This window comes from Equus asinus, chromosome 6 (genome assembly GCF_041296235.1).
Source record: "Equus asinus isolate D_3611 breed Donkey chromosome 6, EquAss-T2T_v2, whole genome shotgun sequence".
Classification (NCBI taxonomy): Eukaryota; Metazoa; Chordata; class Mammalia; order Perissodactyla; family Equidae; genus Equus; species Equus asinus.
Window position 1 is genome coordinate 48,267,097 of NC_091795.1, and position 9,632 is coordinate 48,276,728.

Consider the following 9,632-nt stretch of genomic DNA (forward strand, 5'->3'; position numbering starts at 1 on the left):
TTATTAGGGTGGGCCCTATTGTGGTATGACTAGTGTCCTTATCAAAAGGAGAGGTTTCAACACAGATGAGTGCACAGGGAGAGCACTGTGAAGACAAAGGCAGAGATCAGGGTAATGTGTCTACAAGCCAAGGAACACCTAAGATGGCCAGGAAACCACCAGAAGCTAGGGGAGAGGCATGGAATAGATTCTCCCCCACGGCCTCAGAAGGAACCAACCCTGCTGACACCTCCATCTCTGACTTCCAGCCTCCAGAACAATAAATTTCTGCTGTTTAAGCCACTCCATTGTTAAGTTCATGGTACTTCGTTACGGCAGCCCCAGCAAACTCATGGGGAGAAGGACAGGATGAGCTCTTTCCAGACATCCCGGTGGAGACTCATTAGGCAGCTAGAAGTAAGAGTCTCTCGCTCAGGAGAGTGGTTTGTCTCTAGAATTATGAGCATCTGCTGTTAATTAGAGATAGAAATCACAAATCGCTCGATCTCTCTGGACTTGTGAGGATAAGATAAAGTCATAGCTCCTAAATCTCTGAAAATGTTGACAGTGCAAGAAAAACACAAGTTACGGATGCCTGTCATCTCATGCCTCCAAAGGCATGAAAACATTTGTTGGATTAAAAGAAGAAAAAAAAACCTTGGAGTTCACCCTTCTCTATGGAATGAGAGAAGCCAGGACTCAGTCTTCTCTGGGTCCCAGGCCCACTCCCATCCTGGCCCTCTGGATGCCGTCATCCCCAGCACACTGCGTGCCCTTGCTTGGGCCCCCACTTCTGCTTGTAGAAATTCCACCCATCACTCCAAGGCTAAGCTCAAGTGCCTCTCCATAAAGCCTTCTTCGCAGTCAGAACCAACCTCTTCTGGGGTGCTCCGAGCCTCTGCGAACACTCTTAACAAGTCCTGCCATGTCTCAGGTTAGCTGGACACCATTTTCCTCCACATCCCTCTGCTGCTCTGAAGAGCAACGACCTTGTGATGTTCACCTTTGCCAGAGGTCAGCAACCCGCAGCCCTTGGCCACATCCTGCCCCCTGCCTGTTTCTGTCAGTAAAGTTTTATTGGAACACAGCCACATTCATTTATCTGTGTGTTGTCTGTGGCTGCTGTCCTGCTACAATGGCACAGAAAACCATATGGCCCTCAAAGTCTAAAATATTTGCTCTTTGGCCCTTAACAGAAACAGTTTGCCAAACCCTAATCTTTGCAAACCATGCAATGCTTAGGACAGTGTTCGTCCACAGCTGGGCCAGGCTGCAGTCCCTGGGCTCCAAGGCTTACATAGACTGGGACCTACACCCCAGGAAAGCGAAGACAGTACAGATGTGGCGGCAAGGGTCCCAAGGGCACAGAGCGCTGGAGGTGGGGGTGCGAGGGCCAGAGAAGGCAGAGCAGTCAGAAAAGTCACACCAAAGTGGACATCTTCAGAGAGCTTGAGACCTATGAGGAGCCTCAGACATGGATCTTCTGGTCCCAGGGCCCCATTTCACAGATGTGAAAGCCGAGGCACAGGGAGGGGACGTGATTATTGTCTAGGGCAAGACACAGTTTATAGCACCGGGGTTCAGAGTTTGGCTCTGCCACCAGACAGCCTGGTTTGAATTGTGCTCCATCGTTTGTAGCCTGTAACTTTGGGCGAGCTCCTGATGCCCTCTGTGCCTCAGCTTCCTCCTCTGAAAGACAAGGGTAATAACTAGCTTGTCTCCTGCAATGGTGGGGATTAAATGGGTCCATCCATGTGAAGCACTTAACGCAGTTCTAGGCCATGAAAAACAGAAGTCCACAAATGTTAGCTGTGGCACACACGACAGTGGGCAGGGCTAAAGTCCAGGCCTCCACTCAGGGCGGTGTTTTATGTTGGGCCATAAAGCAAAGCTGGGGCGTCCTCATGCTAAAGGCACATTTTGTGGGGGCAGCGCCGTTTCCTAACACCATGCCTGTCATCACAGTGGTCAGCTTTTTATTTACTGAGGGCACGGTGCTTGAAGCTCGTGTGGCAGTCTGGGCTCCCAGAGTGCCTATTGCCTCTTCCATCTTTGCTTTTAAGATCCTGTTGCCCCTCTTGGAAAGGAATCTTTGACTGAATCAGCAGTGATAGTCCCCGGGGTGACCACTTAACTGAGCACTCACGTGCCAGACACCATGAAGTGCTGACGTGCATGATCTCATGGACTCTTCACCCCAGCCCTTTGAGGTTTGTCCTCCCACCTCTGCTTTACAGAGGAGGGAGTCCAGGCTCAGAGAGGTTAAGCAATTGCCCAAAGGTCACACAGCTAGCAAGTGGCAGAGCTGGGATTGTGGGTGGGGCCCCATGACTCTTGTAACCCCTTCAGCACGCTCTCCTGTCAGCACTCATCACTGCTCCTTGTGTCATGGCATCCACAGGCAGGCTGACACTGGAGGCTGAACAAGGTGCGGGAGTCAGGAGATGGCATGCCATCCGAGCTTTACCTCTTTGACTTGCCTGACCCTGGACAGCCGCTTCACCTCTCCTCTTCTTCCTGGGGGTGTGGAGTCCTCCTGGCACACCAGGGCACCACCCAGAGGGACAAAAGGAGGAAGATGTCCCAGTGGGGCCAGCAGTGAACCAAGAGTTGGGACTGCTCTACAGAGCTGAATGCCCCCTAGGTTCTCTCGTCCTGGCTCTGTGTGACCCTGGGCCAGTCACCTGCCCTCTCAGGGACTCAGCTGGCTCAGGGGCAAAGGGAAGGTGCAGGACCACGTACATGCCCTGCGCTTCGGCCTTGGCTCTCCCCGGCGGCCAGTGAGAATCCTGAGGCCTCCGCCAGCATCTCTGGCCCAGGGCCCAGGCCTCGCGGGTTTCACGGAAGCTCTAGGTGGGACGCGCGCGGGGCCCTAAGGTGCCCAGCACCAGCCTTCGAGGCTCGGGGATGGCACGGCAGTGCGCATGATGGGAAGGCGCGCACGCTGCCATTGTGCCTGGAGCTGGGAGCCCCTCGCAGCCCGCCGGCGGCCTCCCGCCTCCCTCGCTATCTCGCTCGCTCCCCTCTCCCCTCGCCGGCAGGGCGGCCGGGCTGCCAGCTGCCAGGAGGCCTATTGTTCAGCAGTGACAGGGAATGGCTGCGGGAGCACAGGCCGGGGAGGCTGGAGACAGCAGGAGGAGGGGGCGCGCTGGGGCCACGTCCTCAGCACAGTCGCACTAGCAGGCTTCTGTTCCCGATGGTCCGCTCAGGAGGCCGTTCCCGGGGAGGGCGCGTCACTGTGTGTTAGCGCGCCGGGTCAGGCCGCCACCAGTAAAGGATTTGTGGTCACTTATCTCCCAGCCGAGGGCCTGCAGCCAGGGCCAGGTGGCGGCGCCCCTGCAGTGGCGTTGTCCGGAGTCAATCCAGTCCATACCCGCGCGGGGAGGGCCGCTTCCCGGCCCGGGGAGGGTCCAGTGCTGGTAACAATCGTCCTGACACTCGGGTGCGGCTTCCTGGTGCCAGAAGCCTGTCACGTCCATTCGCTGTTTGATTCTCCTGACGATTCTGGAGGGGGTGGTGATGGGGGGAGACCCGGCAGGCGTGGGGAAACTGAGGTGCAGCGAGGGGCCCAGGGCTGCTAGGTGGAGGAGTGTGACCATGCAGTTCCAGCTCTGGCCGCCCACCTGTACCACCTTTGGTGCTTCAGAGCCTGAAGAAACTGGCCGGAAGCTCAGTGATGACAAAACAAGGGTCAACAGGGAACCTTGGAGCTAGAAGTTGCATCTTCTCTTGGACCTTTGGAACAGCTGAGGGGGGACTGAAGCCTCAGAGCTTCCTGTCCGTCCTTTCTGCCCCTGGGCGCCCCACCAACCACCAAGGGGGCTGTCCGCAGCGGAGGGAGCGGAGGGACCTCAGCTCCAGGCAGCCGGTGCCCTGCCCTACCTCCAGGGCCTTAGGCCCAGGCCTGGCTGTGACCCACAGAGACACCCCAAACGTTCAGCCTTAAACAAACTCAGGCGCTTGCTGGGCCAGCCCAGCTCTGAGACAAACCCAGAGGCGGCCTCCAGCCAAACTGCGCCCCTAAGCTTTGCGGTGCAGAACTTCTGTGGCCCCTGGCCGCCCCCTGTGCTGGCTGGAGCTCTCTCTCTCTCTCTCTCTCTCTCTCTCTCTCCATCCCACCTCCATTCCTGCCACCTTTTCTCCTCTTACCTCCTCGCTTCAGTCTCTGACTCTGTCTCCCTTTGCCTTCTCCTCCCCTCAGTTTCCGTCGGTCTCTGTCTGCTGTGTTTCCCATGTTACTACTTAGCCAGCTTTGCTGCCACCCAGCGCTGAGTCTGACCTTGGAAGCCAGTGACCCAGGCCCCTCTGCCCTCGGAGCTTCACCCCTCTCCGAGGTATGAGATTTCTGCATCCCAGGAGCTGGGCCCTATTCCCTGGCCTTTGAGGCAGGCCTGGTGGGACTGGGAGGTTCCAGGGCTCAGGTTCACAGAGGTCTGGCGACCTCTGAGTCACAAGGCCAGGGCCCCCAGGAACCCCTGAGGGGCATCTGCTGGTCTGGCAGGGTGGGGGGGCCTTGGTGCTGCCTCCTAGGTACCTGGCTTCCCCATCTGGGGCCGCCCAGCCTCCAGGCTGTGGGTCAGTTGGGGTAGGAGGTTTCTAGCTCAGTTTTCCAGGTTGGCCTGAGCAGCTCTGCAGGGACTAAGTACAGTTGGGACATGGAGGGAGGATATTCCAGGCAGAGGGGAGGGCCTCCCAGGTGGCGCTGCCTGGGTCAGCTGAGCTGGTGGGGTGCCAGGCTCTGAGGGAGGTGGGCTCTGAGGAGAGGCATCTGCCAAGGAGGGGGAGAGGAGCCAGTGGTGCTGGCAGGTGGTGGGGAGCACGAGTCTTGGGTCCTTCTGTTCTCAGTGGTCTGCAAATAGACCATGCTGTTGGGGCAGGGGCTGCTTGGGACCTTGAAGACTGCTGATAGGTTGGGGCTGAGGGCTTGTGCCCTTAGGGAGATGGGGGAGGGGGAGACCCTTACTTTCTGTAAAGCACTTTTTCTCTGCTGGACACTGGGCTGGGCCCTCTCTGGCCACCCTCTCACTAATCCAGACAGGGAAACTGAAGCCCAGAAAAGTTAGGCAGGTTGTCCAAGGTGGCATAGCTGGTCCCTGGAGAGTGCAGGGGGTCTGCGTGTTCCTGTAAGACTCTGTTCTTCATGGCATGGACACATCACTCTGCTGTCCAGGGCGCCCGGGCCACACTGTGGGTCATTGTGGAGACGGTGCCACACAGAAAGCTTGGATGTGATCCCTAGCCATCTTGGGCGGGGCTGGCTCAGAGGGGAGTGAGGGGCCAAGAATAGGTTCTGGTCCCCAGATCCGAGCAGCCTGCATCCCCGGCCTGCCAGACCCCTCAGCTTGGCTACAGGCAAGAATGGGATGGGCAAGAGAGGAACTCTGGAGGCCAGAAGGGCTCCCCACACTGAGACTGATCTTTGCGGGTCATAACAAACAGAGGATGGAACCCTCCCCAGCTAGAAGTGACCTGTGAGCCTGTCTGATGGCCGTGGCAGCAGGAAGACCATGGCTGGGGCAGCTGCAGGTTAGGGAGCTCCTGTGGGCCGTTTGTTCTTTCATTCCATGAGCCTTTCTTGGCTCATCCCTGGCGTCCGCATCGCAGTAGATGGCACCACCACTCACCTAACTGCTGCGGCCAAAATCCTTGGAGTCACTTTGACCCTCCTCTCTCCCACCGCACCCACCCCATCAGTGGGGTCTGTTTATTCTGCCCTTCAGACGAACGCAGGGTCGCCTGGCGTCTCACCACCGGGATTACCACACAGCCTCCCAGCTCTTCTCCTTGCTCCCCTCCTTGTCTGGATCCTAACATAGCAGGCAGAGGGATCCTTTAGAAGTATAAATCAGTCCTGTGCTCCCAGAATGTGCACACGGCTCACCCGCGGGACTGGTGAAAGCGCAGCTTCTAATCCGTGGCTCTGGGATGGGGCTGAGCGCCTGCATCTCAGGAGCCTCTGGGAGATGCTGGTCCACGGAGCCCACATCCAGCAGCCAAGCATCAGAGTACGTCACTCCTGTGCTCCAAGCGCTCCACGCTTTCTTAGAATAAAATCCAAAATTCTTGTCCTGGCCTTTCTGGCCCCTGCTGCTTCTCTGCCCTGTGTCCCCCCTCTCCCCATGCACTTTGTTCCAGCCCCGCCGGACTTCTTGCCTTCCACCACACATTGCTTCCTACGAGTTTATAAACCTCTGGTGTTTCTTTGATGCTCGTGTCTCCCTCACAGAAGGGTAGAGTCCACGAGGCCTGGAATTTGTGTTTTTGTGGCCGTCCCCAGTGCCTGGCGTGGGGGCCAACCCCTGGTAACTCCTTGCAGAAGGAGCGGATGGACTAGATCCTGCTAGTGCCGGCGCTCCAGGACGGAGCAAAGCAGCTTGGTGCCCACCCTCGCGCAGTCCACAGCCTCGTTCCCAGCAGGAGGATGGGCGTGGGGTGAGCACCCGGATCCGAACAGTCACAGTCAGTATTTCCTGACCTCTTCCAGTGTCTGCCCTGGCCTAAATGTTTTCCATGACTTATCTCATTTAATCCCACTACAGCCCAGCAAAGCAGGTGCTGTCGTTACCACCTACTTCTTTGAGGGCGGCCTTCTGCTTGCTGGTCTTTAGGGATCTGGTCTTTCTCCCCTTTGTTATCTATCCTCCCCTAGGGCCAAAGCTGGGCAACCTGCAGAGGTGAGGGGGGCGAGTGGCTGCCCCGCACCCTCTCCGCTCCCTCCTGCTCTCAGGCTGGGGGACTACACCTTGGTCCCAGGCATTTGAATTCTGCCCCCTGCCCCCCCAACACTGGTGAGAATTGAGAGGGGTGAGGAGAGGGAGGGCGGTGTGAGGTTGGCTCCAGCCTGCAGGGAGGAGGCCCAAGGGCATTGTCCCAGGCGAGATAATTGATTGAGAGAATGATGTGTGTGCTGGTCCTGTTGCCAGATGAGAAGTATTTCTCTTCCCCAGTGGAGGAAGTGCTGTGCTCTTGGCTTGCCCACCCCGCCATTGCCTGAATGGTGCTTTGGGCTCCGTGATGCGCCCTCTAGGGCTCTGGGTGGGGAGGAGAGAGCTCCTGCTGGCAGCTGGAGCTGAGGGAGGGGGGCTGCCCGGCTCCGTCCTGAAGGAGAGGGAAGTGGGCAGCAGAAATCTTTTTTTAATTACTTTTAAAGACTTTTAATTAATAAACTTTATTTTTTAGATCATTTTAGGTTTATAGAAAAATTGTGAAAAAAGTACAGAGAGTCCCCATATATCCCCTCTTCCGTGCCCCCCCAAAGTTTCCCCTATTATTAATATTTTGCATTATTTTGTTATATTGGTTACAACTGATAAGCCAATATCGATACATTATTACCTAAAGTCCACAGTTTCCTTCAGGGCTCACTGTTTGTGTTGTACAGTCCTATGGGCTTTGACAAATGAATAATATCACATCCGCCCTTACAGCGTCATACAGAAGTTTCACCATGCTGAAATGCCCTGTGCGCCACCTATTCACCCCTCTCCCCTCCCCTGAGCCCCTGGAAACCCCTGATCTTTTTCCTGTCTCCATAGCTTTGCCTTGTCCAGAATGTCATATAATTGGAATCATACAGTATATACCCTGAAAGACTGGCTCCTTCCATTTAGCAATACACATTTAAGATTCCTCCATGTCTTTTCATGGCTTGATAGCTCATTTCTTTTTCTTGTAAGATTCTGCTGTCTGGATGTATAATCATTTGTTTATCCATTCACCCGTGGAAGGGCATCTTGGTTGCTTCTAATTTTTGACAGTTATGGATAAAACTGCTATAAACATTTGCATGCAGGGTTTTGTGTGGACGTGAGATTTCAACTCCTTTGGATAAATACCTGTGGGCATGATTGCTGGATCATATGGTAAGAGGATTTGAAAGAAGCTGCCAAACTGTCTTCCAAAGTGGCTGTACCACTTGCATTCCCACCAGCAATGAATGAGAGACCCTGCTGCTCCACATCCTCGCCAGCATTTGGTGTTGTCGGTGTTTTGGATTTTAGCCATTCTGATAGGTGTGTAGTAGTATCTCATTGTTGTTTTAATTTACATTTCCCCAAAGACATATGATATTGACCATATCATATGATCATTCATATGCTCATCTGTCATCTGTATATCTTCTTCGATGAGGCATCTGTTCATATCTTTTGCCCATTTTAATTGGATTTTTGCTTTCTTATTGTTGAGAAGTTTTTTGTGTATTCTGCATGCCAGTCCTTTATCAGATATGTGTTTAGCTAAGATTTTCTTTCAGTCTGTCTTCTTTTCATTCTCTCTGTTTTTTTTAAAGATTTTATTTTTCCTTTTTCTCCCCAAAGCCCCCCGGTACATAGTTGTGTATTTTTAGTTGTGGATCCTTCTAGTTGTGGTGTGTGGGATACCGCCTCACCATGGCTTGATGAGTGGTGCCATGTCCGAGCCCAGGACCCAAACCGGCAAAACACTGGGCCATCAAAATGGAGCGCGTGAACTTACCCACTAGGCCACGGGGCCGGCCCCTCATTCTCTTAATAATGTCTGTCACAGAGCAGAAATCTTAAATTTTAATGAAGTCCAACTTATTAATTTTTTCTTTCATGGATCATACTTTTAGTGTTATATCTAAAAAGTCATCACCAGACTCAAGGTCACCTAGACTTTCCCCAATGTTATCTTGTAGAAGTTTTAAATAGTTTTGCATTTTACATTTAAGTCTATGATCTGGTTTAATTTTTGTGAGGAGTGTAAGGTCTGTGTTTAGATTCCTTTCTTTGTTCCTGTCTGTTCTGTTGTCCCAGCACCATTTGTTGAAAAGACTATCTTTTCTCCATTTTTGCTCTTTTGTCAAAAGTTAGTTGACTCTATTTGTGGGTCTATTTCGGGGCACTCTGTTCTCTTCCATTCATCTATTTGTTGATTCTTCTTCCTTTACTAGCTGTCTTGATCACTGTATCTTTGTAATAAGTCTGAAAGTCAGGTAGTCAATCCTCCAACTTTGTTTTCCTCCTTCATTATTGCCTTGGCTGTTCTGGGTTTTTCGCCTCTCCATATAAACTTAGAATCAGATTGTCAATATCCACAAACTAACTTACTGGGGTTTTGACTGGAATTGTGTTGATCCTGTAGGTCAGGTTGGGAAGAACCAACATCTGAACAATATTGAGTCTTCCTCTCCATGAACATGAACATCTCTCCATTTATCTTCTTTGATTTCTTTCATCAGCATTTTCCTGTTTTCCTCAGGATTTTGTACGTACTTTGTTAGTTTTACACTTAAGTGTAAAGTGCTGATGCAAATGGTGTTATGTTTTAAATTTCAAATTCCAAACAGTCAACATTTCAACATTCCAGGCAAGAATGAGGTGACATCCTGCCCCTCTGACAACTTCCCATTGACGTTACACTCCCACCTCCTTCCCTGGCCAGTTGGCCCCTCCAACCTCATTTTTCCTAAGCATTCTCTTGCTCGGTGCCTGCGCTGCACCAGCCTCTCTGACCTCGGGCCACCACTCTACACTTGGTTCTGCCTCATGACCTTTGTATTTGCTGTTCCCTTCCCCTCTATCTTTATATTTCATTGAACTCTATGAAATTACCCTTTTTTGTGGACCAAAAAAAGGTTAAATATCAGTGATTGCATAGGGTTCTCCTAATAGGTCCCACTCCTGCTCATC